The following is a 15,978-nucleotide window of genomic DNA, read 5'->3' as shown; positions in this document are numbered from 1 at the left end:
GATAAAGGTTTGATAAACTAATCCCTCACCCATGTGCTTATATCAGCTAGTGTTTAGTGGAGGTTCTTGATGGCGTCTGAGGGATGGAAGATCACGAGCGTTCAGATTAAGCTGCACCCTCCACCTTTACACACTGAAATTCCTCCTGATTCCTTGAATGGTTTAATGATATTCTGCACTGACATTATGAGGAAGAAATATGCAAATATCTTCCACTCTTTATTTGAGGTTCATTGTTTTTAAACATTTCAATAATGTTTAAACTCAATAACATGGATGAACGATAGGGTTGGAGCAAGTTTCCAATGTAAGACTTCACAGATCCATTTAATAATTTAAACATGAGTAAATGAACTTGATTTGTATCCTGTAACTTACAGGGAACCATGGGAGGGATGCAGAGACTGGGGTGATGTGGTCTCTCTTTTTTGAGCCTGTAAGGAGGGGAACCCACGACCTTGATCAGGCTTAATAAAGCTGAACTGCAGTCCAGTAGGGGCGCTAATAAACCTGAACGCTGTAAATCAACCACCTCAATTCAAACAGAAGAAGAGGGAAAAAGGAGCAGCTGAAGCTGCAGCAGCTGGTGTGTTTGTACTGAAGTGAATCATCTGTAAGTCAAATATTTATTTATTACACTTTAATTATTAACTACATTCTAATTAATAACAAAACTAGAATTTATAATAAAATATCACTGTGAGGATTTGAGGCGCTTTAACTTCCATTTCACACAATAAACAAAACAACTACTAGCTTCTCCGCTAACTGTTAGCATCGGACACGATTCAGTACGGATGAACCGATTCATTTCAACCGATCCAGCAAAATGAATCAGTTTATCAGAACTAAATCTAACATTTTTATGGAAACACATCGAGTTATATTTTTATTTACATTTATGATATTTAGTGGATATTTTTACCCAAAGTGACTTACAATCAAACAATGTAAACTTGGCTGACTTGTACTTATTTACTAACATTTTGTTCCATTCTTTTCCATTTCAAAAAAAAAAAAAAAAAAAGGCACTTTGGTTCTAACAGGTTTTAGCAGAGTTGTGTTCTTTGACTGTTGTTTTCCTAAACTTGAGAAATGAAATGTTCACTATAGAAGCACTTCTGTAAGTCGCTCTGGATAAGAACGTCTGCTAAATGCTGAAAATGTAAATGTAAACAGTGGTAACTTAGAAGAGTGTGGCTAGAACCAGTGAGCAATTACTAGACCAGGATCTCCACCACAGAGTTACCAGTTCAGTTATTTGTTTTCAGTTATAATTGCTATAAATGTGATTGATTGTAAGTAGTTTTAGATAAATCGATCAGTTATTTAAAACACATTTATTATTTTACATTTAGTTATTCAGACATTGTACAAAGCTCAAACCCAGTAAAAAGAAGAATGTGTGATGTGTTCATTCTCTTCAATCTTTATTTCACTGATCAAAGTAGAAAGAAAAGATTTCCAATGTTTCACTGATTAACTTCATTGTAGTTTATAAATAGAAACATATTTAGAATTTGATGCTGTAACAGGTGTGTTTAGCTCTGCGTTCCTTTAGCTTTTCTTTTATTGCAGTGGTTCCCAACCGGTGGGGGTCGCGGAGGTTTTTAAATATTTCATTTAAGTCTAATAATTTTGAAGTAATTAATTTAACAATCATTAAATCATAAAAGTACTTCGTATTATGACATGTATGCTAACTTAATTACCGAATCTCTGGTAAGTTGTGTATTAATCGTGTTTTCCTGCGTGAATCGATGCGACGATATTACAGTTTGTTGTTTTTTAAGTTGCTTCTAAAGTCGGAACAAACGATTTGCTTGTAAATTTAAACTGCAAACGCGGTCATGGAAATGAACACCAATGGAGAAAAAACGTAAATATTCGGATACACGAATACCAGTGCAGAGGCAAACATAAATATGATTAACAATGAATGATTAGTCATCAATAATTCGAATAAATATTTTATTTATTTGTATTTAATTTATGTTAGTTCTGTTAAGTTTAATATTAGTTCTGTTACAGTTTAGTCAAGTCAACTTTATTTATGTAGTGCTGTTTACAATAGACATTGTCTCAAAGCAACTTTACAGAATCCAGGACCAACAGACCAAACCCCCCACCAACCAATCCCACCCGCTCCCCATTGAGCAAGCCGAGGGCAACAGTGGCAGGAAAAACTTATCCCTTAAAATTACAGGAAGAAACCTTGAGAGGAACCAGACTCAGCAGGGACCTCCGTCTTTTTTGGGTTAAATTAAAGAATTGAAAGGGTAAAGGACTCTAAGTCTAAGACCTTTTCAGGATTTATCAGTAATGCCTCCTAATGTAGCTGTGGCAGGGATCTCAGCCTACTTGGCCACTGAAAAAGGGCGTTGGGAAACACTGTATTAATGATTAATCCTGTTCATTAAGCTACAGACTCATTCCGACAAGATCTAAGAAGTTCTATTGGAGGTCTTTTTTGCCAGATGCTGCCCACAATAGTTGTAATGTTCTCACCGTGTTTAGAGCCTCACAGAATAAACAATAGCCAATTAAGAGTCTAAAAAAATTCCCAGAATATTCCTTAAAGGAGAAATAAGTACATCTATCTATCTTTGTTTTAGATCTTTAATAATGCAGTCAGCAGAAGAGGAAGACGTCACCCTTGAGGATCTACAACGTGAAGGATTCCAGATAAAAATAATAAAAGTGGAAGAAGATGAAGATGAGGATGATGATTTTTTCTGTAAGTAAATATGGAGCAATGAGCCGTTTCTCCACCAGACAGTGTGGTACAGTACAGTGTGGTTAGTATTGGGGTCACTAATCAGTTATCATGGAAATAATAAGAGACTGTGGATAGTGGGATTAGAACCTGTACTGTACCGTACTGTCCTGTGAAGAAGGTTTACATCTAACTAGGATTTATTTATGATTGGAAAACCAAACCCACATTTCCTCCAGTTGTTGAGTTTCTTCTTCACATGTTGATGGAATTTCAGGTGAAGAATCTTTTATCCCTGAGGAACATGTCATCTCTGAGGAACACTTCTCCCCAGTGGACCAGCAGGACGAAGGTTTCCAGATGAAGCCTGTGAAGGAGGAAGAACCTGAAGCTACAGATGAAGACTTTTTGTGGTCAGGTAAACAAAATGGGGGGGGGGAGGGGGGGTGTTGAATAAAGTTTATAGGAAGGCATTAACAGCTACTTTATATCCGGTGTTGTGAGTGGAGTCATTCTAATCTGGTTCTGTTTTAACGTCTTTTTCTATCTCACGTTCAGTCTATTCTAGAGACACTGTAAGTAGAATCTAGAACACATCAAAAAAAGTGTGGACTTACTGCTACGTTTACTGCCTTTCATCTTTATATTGTTTTACCAAGTGAAACAGTTGTGGTCAATATTGATTGTTTACTATAATATTAGAATATTTCAATAACATGTCCAAATATAGTCAATAAAAAAGCTGAACCATTAATTCTTCAGCTCTTCAAAGATTTTTAGTTGGATTGAGATCAGGACTCTGTGCTGGCCACTTTAAAACAGTATTTTTTTTTTTATCATTTGGGATTTGTGTTTTTGGTCATTATCCTGCTGTAGGATCCGGGGTCAAATACGTCACCAGCACCCCCTTTGCTTTTTGTTAAACAATAAGTTAAATACATATCTGCATCCATGAACATGGAACATACTCAGCCATAGACCTCATGATACGTCAACTAGACCTACTTCTTTATCTCAGCTGGGAAGTATGGAGTGATCTATGCAGGAGTCACTTTTCGTTGGGTTCTCGTTGATTTTCCTATTTTCACCACATCCTGGAAGGTTCCTTAAGTAACAAACATAACATTTTGAACTGTTGAATTCAGGATGCCGAGGTCTTGTAGCATATTTATGTTAAGTTTCCTTGTTAACATTTACTAACAATGTTTATTTATATAAATATATTTGATTCTTTCTGCTTCAGAAATGAACGATGATTTCTCCTGCCCCTCGTCTCCACTTTCCTCTACAACCCAAAATCACCTCCACAATCACATCCAGAGCTGCTACGATGATGAATATGAGACTCTGGTGAAATCTGAGACTGAACATGAGGATCTGACGCCCACCAGAACCTCCAGTAATCAGCAAACGTCCTCTGATACTGTCAGCATTAACACCTCTCTCAGTCCCACACAGGAAGAAGGAATCATCTGCTTAGATTGTGGTAAGAGCTTTAGGTTCCAGCGTGATCTTAAAAGACACCAACGCATTCACACTGGAGAGAAACTGTATCAGTGCTTGCAGTGTGGGAAGAGCTTTAGTACACAGAGTAATCTCAAAACCCACCAGCACATTCACACTGGAGAGAAACTGTACCAGTGCTTACTGTGTGATAAGAGCTTTAATACACAGAGTTATCTCAACAAACACCAGCGTGTTCATACTGGAGAGAAACCATATCAGTGCTCAGAGTGTGGGAAGGGTTTTAATAGACTGAGTTATCTTAAAGAACACCAGCGCACTCACACTGGAGAGAAACCGTATCAGTGCTCAGATTGTGGGAAGAGTTTTAATACACAGATTTATCTCAGAATCCACCAGCGCATTCACACTGGAGAGAAACCATATCAGTGCCCAGAGTGTGGGAAGAGTTTTAATCAACAGAGTGATTTCAAAAAACACCAGCGCATTCACACTGGAGAGAAACCATATCAGTGCTTAGAGTGCGGAAAGAGTTTTAATCAACAGAGTTATCTCAAAACCCACCAGCGCATTCACACTGAAGAGAAACCATATCAGTGCCCAGAGTGTGCGAAGAGTTTTAATACACAGAGTGATCTCAAAACCCACCAGCGCATTCACAATGGAGAGAAACCGTATCAGTGCTCACAGTGTGGGAAGTATTTTAATACACAGATTTATCTCAAAATACACCAACGCATTCACACTGGAGAGAAACCGTATCAGTGCCCAGAGTGTGGGAAGAGTTTTAATCAACAGAGTAATCTTAAACAACACCAGCGCGTTCACACTGGAGAGAAACCGTATCAGTGCCCACAGTGTGGGAAAAGTTTTAATCAACAGAGTAGTCTCAAAACCCACCAGCGCATTCACACTGGAGAGAAACCGTATCATTGTTTACACTGTGAGAAGAGTTTTAATCAACAGAGTGATCTTAAAACACACCAGCGCATTCACACTGGAGAGAAACCGTATCAGTGCTCACAGTGTGGGAGCTGCTTTGCTCATTTAAAAACATTTAAGAAACACACGTGTGACACATTCAGTTGAACCAGATAAATGAAGGGTTTGTTTTTAATACCACATTCCCAAAGTAATCACCAAGTGTTCCTGTTAATGTAGCAGCAGCTGTAATGTTTAGCATGTGCACCTGTTTCTGTTTATTTTAATAAATGAACCCACAGTCTCTGCAGTCGGGTGGTACAGTGGCTTAGCAGGGTTTTCTCATACCTCCCAAAAACATACCAGTATGTGGACTGACTGATATAAATCTTTCTTGTGAGTGAGTGAAAGTTGTCCTTTAAAATTCTACATGTAAAAGTTCCTTTTCTTTCCACTTCAAAAAAGTTTTTGTTTTGTTTTTTTCGTTTAAAAATGTAGAATATTTTGTGGTCACTAATTTTTGCATGATTTTATTGTACTGTATTTAGTTTTTCTATTGAAATTAACATTAGTAATGTTGCAGGTTTATAATGAATGAATATGATTGTAATGGTAATAATGAGTTTTGTTTTAATAAAGAATGATTTGATATGTTGCTATTATTAGTGTCACTTCTCTATAAATTCTCTATGAAGTAGAAAAATTGTTTTGCCTAACTACCCAACAATGTGTGATTGTGATGATTTGGTACAGAAGCAGTATTTGAGGAGCAAAGATTGGCAGAGGATCTCCAGTTAAAGGTAACAATAAAATAATTGGACTATAATAAAGAGCTGAGGACCTGGAACTTGAGGAGGATTTCATTATAAGCAGACTAGAGAGCACACGCAGAACTTTTGTCAAAAGAGTAGTGTGACTGGAAATTTCCAATTTTAATAGTTATTTACATTCAATTCATATGTTTTTTCTTTCTTAGTACAATTAACAGAAGTAGAAGAGACTTTTTGAAGGTTTCAGAAATCCAGAGATATGTTGACCTTGGCATGAGTGTCCATGCACACACATTCTTATGCAGGTACGCCATGTTCTTGATGATAAACAAGGCCTTGAGCTGGGTCGCTGAGCAGAGTTAGCCCGAGGGGGCAGTAAAAGGGGGTATAAATAGGGGGAGGGGGGCACCCTTTATAAAGGCCCGTGAGTGTTTGCAGGGTGAGATGGGTCACCCAGCTGAGTTATTCAATAAATTGCTTTTTGCTTTTACTATTACTCCAGTTGTCTGTGTCAACTTAAAGATGGTGAGGATGCCACTATAGGGAAACTACAAATGCTGGGGAAAAATGGCTGCTATAGTAGATCAAAAACAAAACCAAGAAGAAATTCTAACATTGCCAGCAAATTTTATGGACTGTAAGAAACTCTAAAGTAATGACCAGATTAAAATGAACACCTAAAGAAGCCAGTCATGATAAGAGAACTTATCAAAGACTTTAATCAGTACAGATAAGGAATTTAATGTTCCTGCCTGTTTGTAATGGTAATATGGAATATTTTCTCTGGTGATTCACAAAGTTGAATCAGTTCATCTGGACACAAGTTTGTTGTAGAGATACGTTTCGTCACTCAATCCGAATGACTTCTTTAACGAAACGTATCTCTACAACAAACTTGTGTCCAGATGAACTGATTCAACTTTGTGGCTTTGTGTACCTGGATGCATCAACAGATTCTCTGGTGATGTTTATAACTGTGGACTTGGTGTGGCTCGGACTGTGGGTTAAATAGATTATATACAGGGGTTGGACAAAATAACTGAAACACCTGTCATTTTAGTGTGGGAGGTTTCATGGCTAAATTGGACCAGTCTGGTGGCCAATCTTCATTAATTGCACATTGCACCAGTAAGAGCAGAGTGTGAAGGTTCAATTAGCAGGGTAAGAGCACAGTTTTGCTCAAAATATTGCAATGCACACAACATTATGGGTGACATACCAGAGTTCAAAAGAGGACAAATTGTTGGTGCACGTCTTGCTGGCGCATCTGTGACCAAGACAGCAAGTCTTTGTGATGTATCAAGAGCCACGGTATCCAGGGTAATGTCAGCATACCACCAAGAAGGACAAACCACATCCAACAGGATTAACTGTGGACGCAAGAGAAAGCTGTCTGAAGGGGATGTTCGGGTGCTAACCCGGATTGTATCCAAAAAACATAAAACCACGGCTGCCCAAATCACGGCAGAATTAAATGTGCACCTCAACTCTCCTGTTTCCACCAGAACTGTCCGTCGGGAGCTCCACAGGGTCGATATACACGGCCGGGCTGCTATAGCCAAACCTTTGGTCACTCGTGCCGATGCCAAACGTCGGTTTCAATGGTGCAAGGAGCGCAAATCTTGGGCTGTGGACAATGTGAAACATGTATTGTTCTCTGATGAGTCCACCTTTACTGTTTTCCCCACATCCGGGAGAGTTACGGTGTGGAGAAGCCCCAAAGAAGCGTACCACCCAGACTGTTGCATGCCCAGAGTGAAGCATGGGGGTGGATCAGTGATGGTTTGGGCTGCCATATCATGGCATTCCCTTGGCCCAATACTTGTGCTAGATGGGCGCATCACTGCCAAGGACTACCGAACCATTCTGGAGGACCATGTGCATCCAATGGCGGTGCCGTGTATCAGGATGACAATGCACCAATACACACAGCAAGACTGGTGAAAGATTGGTTTGATGAACATGAAAGTGAAGTTGAACATCTCCCATGGCCTGCACAGTCACCAGATCTAAATATTATTGAGACACTTTGGGGTGTTTTGGAGAAGCCAGTCAGGAAACGTTTTCCTCCACCAGCATCACGTAGTGACCTGGCCACTATCCTGCAAGAAGAATGGCTTAAAATCCCTCTGACCACTGTGCAGGACTTGTATATGTCATTTCCAAGACGCATTGACGCTGTATTGGCCGCAAAAGGAGGCCCTACACCATACTAATAAATTATTGTGGTCTAAAACCAGGTGTTTCAGTTATTTTGTCCAACCCCTGTAAATACATGACAGAAACACTCTGGACAGGTTGTCCGGTCCAAGACCAGTGTTGCCAGCTATATTTAGCGAGTTTTCAGACCCCTACTAGCGACTTTTTCTGGTGCTATTGGAGACTTTTGGAGACTCGGACGTGGAAGCACAAATTGTTCTGCAGTTACTGTCCTCAGCAGTAGAGGGTGCTGCCGCTGTTCTGTTGATTTATCCTACCGAGCATGCGCACATCTGTTTTTGACTCGTAAATTATTTTTTGCTAGCGGTTAGTAATGTGTGGTTTTAGTTTTAATTCCTATAAAAGTTTAAGTGCATGTAATGCCGTTATTATGTGACTTACTGAAGACACTGAATTGCCCTATAGGTGAAGGGGTGTGTGTGTGTGTCTGCCCTGTGATGGACTGGCGCCCTGTCCAGGGTGTTACTGAGTGCCTAATTGAGTTGAAAAGAGGCGGCACAGCATTCGGAGTCAGTTTTTCAGTTCACAGTGGTTTTTTTTTTTAGTTCAGAAGTTTTGTAAGAGTTGTAGAGCTTTTCCAGAGTCCTCATGATCCGCAGATGATGCAGAATGTAGCTAACTCAGAAGAGTTAAAGAGGACAAACGAGCCGGATCATTTGATTAATCGATTGAATGAGCACCCTAGAAATTTAGAAAAAAACTCACACCTGTATTGTCATATGTGTATATGTTTATTTGTAAATCATGTCTTTAATGTGAATTACACATGCTAATTGTTTACAGCTTTGAATGTGTGTGTGTTTAAGACTGTCCTTATTGTATTTATCGTTCACTGCTAGCATCTGTATAACCAAAGTCAAATTCCTAAAAAAAATTTATAAACTATATTATTACTATATTATTAACTGAATTCTAATTAATAATAAAACTAGAGTTCATAATAAAATTTCACTGTGAGGATTTCAGGAGCTTTAATTTCCTTTTCACACAAACTACTAGCTGCTCCGCTAACATTCCAGTAGGTGGCGCAAATAAACATGAACATAATAAATCAACCACCACAATTCAAACAACAAGAAGAAGAAGCTTCCTAGCAGTTCATGTGTTTGGATTAAAGTGAATCATCTGTAAGTAAAATATTTATTTATTGCTCTATAATTACTAGATTCATTCTAATTAATAATCACACCAGAGTTCATAATAAAATATCACTGTTAGGACTGGAGAATCTTTAACTTTCTTCTCATTTAAACACACAAACTGCTAGCTTCTCCGCTAACTGTTAGCATATCACATGATTCAGTAGTGATCAACCGATTCATTTCAACCGATCCAACTGATTCGGAACTGATTCCGAATTTTTCAATATTAACAGTTTTACAGAAACACATTAACTCCTTTAGCTTTATTTATAGTTTTTAAACAGATACGGCTTTGTTAGCTTTTTATTGATTATAATTTATAATAAGCAAAACAAAGTGAATAAAAGTTGGAAGTATTTGGCTTCACTGAAAAACAAGTAAACACGATTGTGAGAGTGACCATGTCCAGTCTGTTCTACAGAGGAAACATTTCCGTGAGTCTGATCGTTTCTAATGAAGAATGAAGTCAGACGAGACTCAGGTCAATCAGAATCACAATAGTGAACCGTGAATGTTCGAGAATTAAGTCGAAATATTTTACAAACGCAGTTTCTTCTGAAGCTGTTTTAGTGTTTTTATACTAATGACAAACTGAAGCTGCTGCCAGGAGAGAGAGAGTATTACTTTATTAGTGAAACTTCTATTAAATTATAACTTTTTCCTCAATTTAACACCAGAAGGTTTATTGCCGTCTTGTTGTTGTCATAATAGCCACAATATTTTAACTTCATTTTCATCTAGTTTCCTTTTTATTCTTGAAAGATTACGACTTTATTCTCGAAGTCAAAAATAAATTAAGTGGCCATAAAATGCTGTTGTAGTGTCCCTTCCTAAAGAAACAAAAATATAGGTGATAGTTCTGCTTTAGAAATGTAAACAGCACAGAGAGGGTTCTTACCTCAACAAAACAGCTCGTCTCTTAATCAAAATCCTCCTCATAAATAATCACTTTATCACACAAGCTCTGTGTACAGTACACTTCACCCACTGCTTCATTCTGTTCTTTTATACTCTTAAATAAACAGAATACACAGTTAGTCATGGTTATTGTTTACTTTATATTTATTCCTAACTCAAGTGTGTGATTTTCATACACACAAACTTGTGTTAAACATGTCGGTGTAGAACCTTAACTGTAAACAATTCTATATTACATCCATGTTTGCACAGCGGGTGGGACTTGTCATAAAGTTAGTGATGATAAAGCCTGTACATTTAGAGGGAAGATGTGATTGGTTAATTTTACTGTCATTTGAAATTTGTTCTATTCTTTGGCCGCTGAATAATACAAGCAGCAGAAGAGGGACGCTTCGCCACCATGGATCTACAAAATGAAGCATTCCAGAAGAGACTAATAAAAAAGGAGGAGGATGAAGATGATGATTTCTTCTGTAAGTAAATATGGAGCAATATGACACTTTTCCACCAGACAGTGTGGTACAGTACAGTGTGGTACAGTACAGTGTGGTACAGTACAGCGTGGTACAGTACATTGTGGTACAGTACAGTGAGGTACAGTACAGTGAGGTTAGTATTGGGGTCACTAATCAGTGGAAATAATACAAATCTAACTAGGATTTATTTGTGATTGGAAAATCAAACCCACAATGTTACATTTCCTTCAGTTGTTGAGTTTCTTCTTCACATATTAATGGAATTTCAGGTAAAATTCCTGTGGAACATGTCATCTCTGAGGAACTCCTTGCCCCAGTGGATCAACAGGATGGAGGTTTCCAGATGAAGCCTGTGAAGAAGGAAGAACCTGAAGATAAAGATGAACTCAGTAAGACATTTTTATATCTTCAGCAAAGTAACATTTTTAATACAGATTCATTAATGTCTGAATTTCTCGGAGCGATTTTGCAACAGGAATAAAAATCACTAGTCCTGCTACTTCTATCACCACCACCACTATTACCACCATTACTGCTGCTGCTACTACTGCTACAACATTTATTTCATTTCATTTATTAATAAACATCCATTCCTGTATTTGAGGCCTGCAACACATTCTAAAAAAAGTTGGCATGGGACAAATTAGGTATAATAATGATGTATTAAAAACTGAACAACAGTGATGCTAGACTAGATAATGTAATCATGGTACAAACCATCATCCATGAAAGTATTTGAGAAGGAAGATGGTTTGTCAACAGATACGTGAGAAATGTATTAAAATGTTTAAAATTCGATGTTCAAAGAAAGACTGGAAGGGATTCGCTTATTTATTCCTCTACAGTGCATAATATCGTTAAATTGTTTGAGGAATCTGGAGGAATTTGAGTGCGTAAAGGGAAAGGCTGCTAAGCTGGACACTTATGATCTCCGATAGACAGCACTGCATCAAGAACCGTTCATCAAGATAATGGACTGTTGCATATGATCAATATGTCTCTGTACCTTCTGACCACTACCAAGAAGCACAGTGCATGAAACGGGGCCAGTCATACGCTCCATCCTCCATCTTCCCAGTAATCCAAGGAGGCCTGTGACTGAAGTTTTTTGTGAAGACCGAATCTCCCTCTTGAAAACTTCGGCCTTTTGCATGTTGATGGTACTTTTTTTGTTGGTATTGTTTTTTTCCCTGAACGGTGGATTGGAAATCAGGATGTATCAAATTTAAAGTAGACCTCAACTTCCTTCCCAGTAATATCACCACAGGTGATCTTTCTATGGTAGACTGGGGGGTAATACTAAAACTAAAAAGAGCTTGTGAGACAAAAGACCCTGTAGAACATTTCTTGAGTAAAGATTTCACAATCTGAACACCACGGTTCACCAGACCATTTCAAGCTGGATGACAGGGACAAATGGTAACATGGTTAGTACCCTTTTAAGCATGAAATTCTTGAATTCCATACTAGCAAAACAATCTTCCATTTTCCAAGACCACCATTTCTGCACGTACAGCTGCTCTTTCTAAGGAAGAATCACGTGGGCCAACCAGAGCTCACATCCATCCTGTACACTTCATCCTGCTCTGGAAATATGCCATAAAGCATAAATTATCAATAACTTTTGAGAATCCCTTAAGTACATACTCACACACACACACTTGACAAAACAGCATCCCTGCTAGTCCATCTGCATACTGCATGCAGTCACAAGGGATGCATCTAACTGCTCTAGCATCAACACCATCTCCTCTCTGTAGTAGTTGAGGCTAGGTTGAACCCAAGGTTTCCCAGCAGAACGTCGCCCAGAGCATCACACTGCCTCCACCGGCTCGCCTTCGTCCCATATTGCATCCTGGTGCCGTGTGTTCCCCAGGTAAGAGATGCACACACGCACCCGGCCGTGATCCATCAGACCAGGCCACCTTCTTCCATTGCTCCATGGTCCAGTTCTGCTGCTCACGTGCCCATTGTTGGTGCTTTTGGTGGTGGACAGGGGTCAGCATGGGAACCCTGACTGGTCTGCATACACAACAAACTGTGCTGCTCTGTGTATTCTGACTCCTTTCTATCAGAACCAGCATGAACTTCTTTAGCAGTTTGAGCTACAGGAGCTCGTCTGTTGGTTCGGACCACACGGACCAGCCTTCGCTCCCCACGTGCATCAGTGAGTCTTGGCTGCCCATGACCCTGTCACCGGTTTACCACTGTTCTTTCCTTGGAGCACTTTTGATAGATACTGACCACTGCAGACCGGGACACACCCCACAAGAGCTGCAGGATTGGAGATGATCTGACCCAGTCATCTAGCCATCACAATCTGGTCCTCAGATCCTCACGCTCACCCATTTTACCTGCTTCTAACATCAACTTTGAGGATAAAATGTTCACCTGCTGCCTGATATATCCCCCCCCCCCCCACTAACAGGTGCCGTGATGAAGAGATAATCAGTGTTATTCACTTCACCTCTCAGTGCTCAGAATGTTAAACCTGCTCAGTTTACTTTAACACAGGATCTCAGTTTGGGTGAAAAATGTGTTTCCTTTTTAACATTTACAAACAATGTTTATTTATATAAATATATTTGATTCTTTCTGCTTCAGAACTGAACGATGATTTCTCCTGCTCCTCGTGTCCACGTTCCTCTACAACCCAAAATCACCTCCACAATCACATCAAGAGCTGCAACCATGATAAATATGAGACTCTGGTGAAGATTAAGACTGAACATGAGGATCTGACGCCCACCAGAAGCTCCAGTAATCAGCAAACGTCCTCTGGTACTGTCAGCATTAACACCTCTCTCAGTCCCACACAGGAAGAAGGAAACGTCTGCTCACAGTGTGGGAAGAGCTTCAAGTTCCAGAGTGAACTCAAATTACACCAGCACATTCACACTGGAGAGAAACTGTATCAGTGCTCACATTGTGGGAGAAGCTTTAATATACAGAAGAATCTCAAAATACACCAGCGCATTCACACTGGAGAGAAACCATATCAGTGCTCACAGTGTGGGAAGAGCTTTAGGTTCCAGAGTGCTCTCAAAAAACACCAGCGCATTCACACTGGAGAGAAACCATATCAGTGCTCACAGTGTGGGAGGAGTTTTAATCAAGCAACTGTTCTCAAAATACACCAGCGCATTCACACTGGAGAGAAACCGTATCAGTGCTCACAGTGTGGGAAGAGCTTTAGGTTCCAGAGTGTTTTGAAAATACACCAGCGCGTTCACACTGGAGAGAAAATGTATGAGTGCTCACAGTGTGGGAAGAGTTTTAATAGACAAAGTGATCTCAAAATACACCAGCGCATTCACACTGGAGAGAAACCATATCAGTGCTCACAGTGTGGGAAGAGTTCTAATACACTGGGTAATCTCAAAATACACCAGCGCATTCACACTGGAGAGAAACCATATCAGTGCTCACAGTGTGGGAAAAGTTTTAATACACAGAGTTATCTCAAAATACACCAGCGCATTCACACAGAAGAGAAACCATATCAGTGCTCACAGTGTGAAAAGAGTTTTAAGCAACAAAGTGATCTCAAAAAACACCAGCGCATTCACACTGGAGAGAAACCGTATGAATGCTCACAGTGTGGGAAGAGTTTTAATACACAGAGTTATCTCAAAATACACCAGCGCATTCACACTGGAGAGAAACCGTATCAGTGCTCACAGTGTGGGAAGAGTTTTAATAGACTGAGTCATCTCAAAATACACCAGCGCATTCACACTGGAGAGAAACCATATCAGTGCTCACAGTGTGGAAAGAGATTTAATCAACAGAGTTATCTCAAAATACACCAGCGCATTCACACCAAAGAGAAACTGTATCAGTGCTCACGGTGTGGGAAGAGTTTTAATACACAGAGTCATCTCAATAAACACCAGCGCATTCACACAGAAGAGAAACTGTATCAGTGCTCACAGTGTGGCAAAAGTTTTAATACACAAAGTAATCTCAAAATACACCAGCGTATTCACACTGGAGAGAAACCATATCAGTGCTCACAGTGTGGAAAGAGTTTTGATCAACAAAGTAATCTCAGAAGACACCAGCGCATTCACACTGGAGAGAAACCGTATCAGTGCTCACAGTGTGGAACGAGTTTTGATCAACAAAGTAATCTCAAAAGACACCAGCGCATTCACACTGGAGAGAAACCATATCAGTGCTCACAGTGTGGGAAGAGTTTTAATAGACAGGGTGATCTGAAAAGACACCAGCGCATTCACACTGGTTAGAAACCATATCAGTGTTCATAGTGTGGAAATAGCTTTAGTACACAGGGTAGTCTCAACACCCACCAGCGCATTCACACTGGCGAGAAACCGTATCAGTGCTCACAGTGTGGAAAGAGTTTTGATCAACAAAGTAATCTCAAAAAACACTAGCACATTCACACTGGTGAGAAATCATATCAGTGCTCACAGTGTGGAATCTGCTTTGCCCATTTATCAGCATTTAAGACACTTACATGTAATGCATGAAATTGTACCAAATGAACAAACTTTTTTATACCACATTCTCCGAGTGAGAGAGTTTGTTTGTTTATTAGGATTATAACGTCATGTTTTACACTTTGGTTACATTCATGACAGGAACGGTAGTTACTCATTACACAAGATTCATCAGTTCACAAGATTATATCAAACACAGTCATGAACGATTTAGTGTCTCCAGTTCACCTTACTTACATGTATTTGGACTGTGGGAGGAAACCAGAGCACCCGGAGGAAACCCACACAGACACAAAGACAATATATCACTGAATATACATTGGGAATGATGCAGGTTTATAATGAATTCATATGATTGTAATAGTAAAAAATATATATTTTTACTCTTAATAACGAAATATTTGATGTATTTTATAAATATAAATGATTTCTGTTTTTATTATCACTGCTATATAAATCTGGCTTTGAAATAAATCAAATGTGTTTGGTGTAATTGTGGAAGATTCCTGGTTGTAATTAGTGCTGATTAAATATAAAACTAATAATTTAATTAAATTCTGCTTTAAAAGGAGAGTTAGAACTAAACAGGATCACAAAATTGTTTATGCTTCTATCGCTGATAATGACCCGGAAGTGTTGTTACAAGAAGCTTGTATTGGAATATAACACTGTGGCTGTAGGAAACTTAGTTTTCACTTGAGAGGTGAGGGTCATTCGGACCCACTGAAGAAACTTGATTTTCACATATTGACACAGATGTTACTTATCAGATTTGCATATCTTAGCAGTCTGGTCTGGGCAGGCCACCATTTAAACTTTGTTGTGTTGGTGCGTGAATCAGAGGAGGACACAGGTGTGCAGTTTAGTGGCTTTTACTGAACTCTT

The 15,978-nt window shown here is 39.2% G+C and overlaps 1 pseudogene; it reads left to right on the top strand.

The window, feature by feature from the left end:
- The first annotated feature begins 553 nt into the window (after window positions 1–553).
- LOC134312569 (zinc finger protein 271-like) lies at window positions 554–15,549 on the top strand (annotated as a pseudogene).
- The last annotated feature ends 429 nt before the right edge of the window (window positions 15,550–15,978 follow it).

The sequence above is a fragment of the Trichomycterus rosablanca genome, chromosome 4 (assembly GCF_030014385.1).
Source record: "Trichomycterus rosablanca isolate fTriRos1 chromosome 4, fTriRos1.hap1, whole genome shotgun sequence".
NCBI classification, from domain to species: domain Eukaryota; kingdom Metazoa; phylum Chordata; class Actinopteri; order Siluriformes; family Trichomycteridae; genus Trichomycterus; species Trichomycterus rosablanca.
The sequence above is the reverse complement of the archived record's forward strand: the minus strand, read 5'-3'. Positions and strand labels throughout refer to the sequence as shown.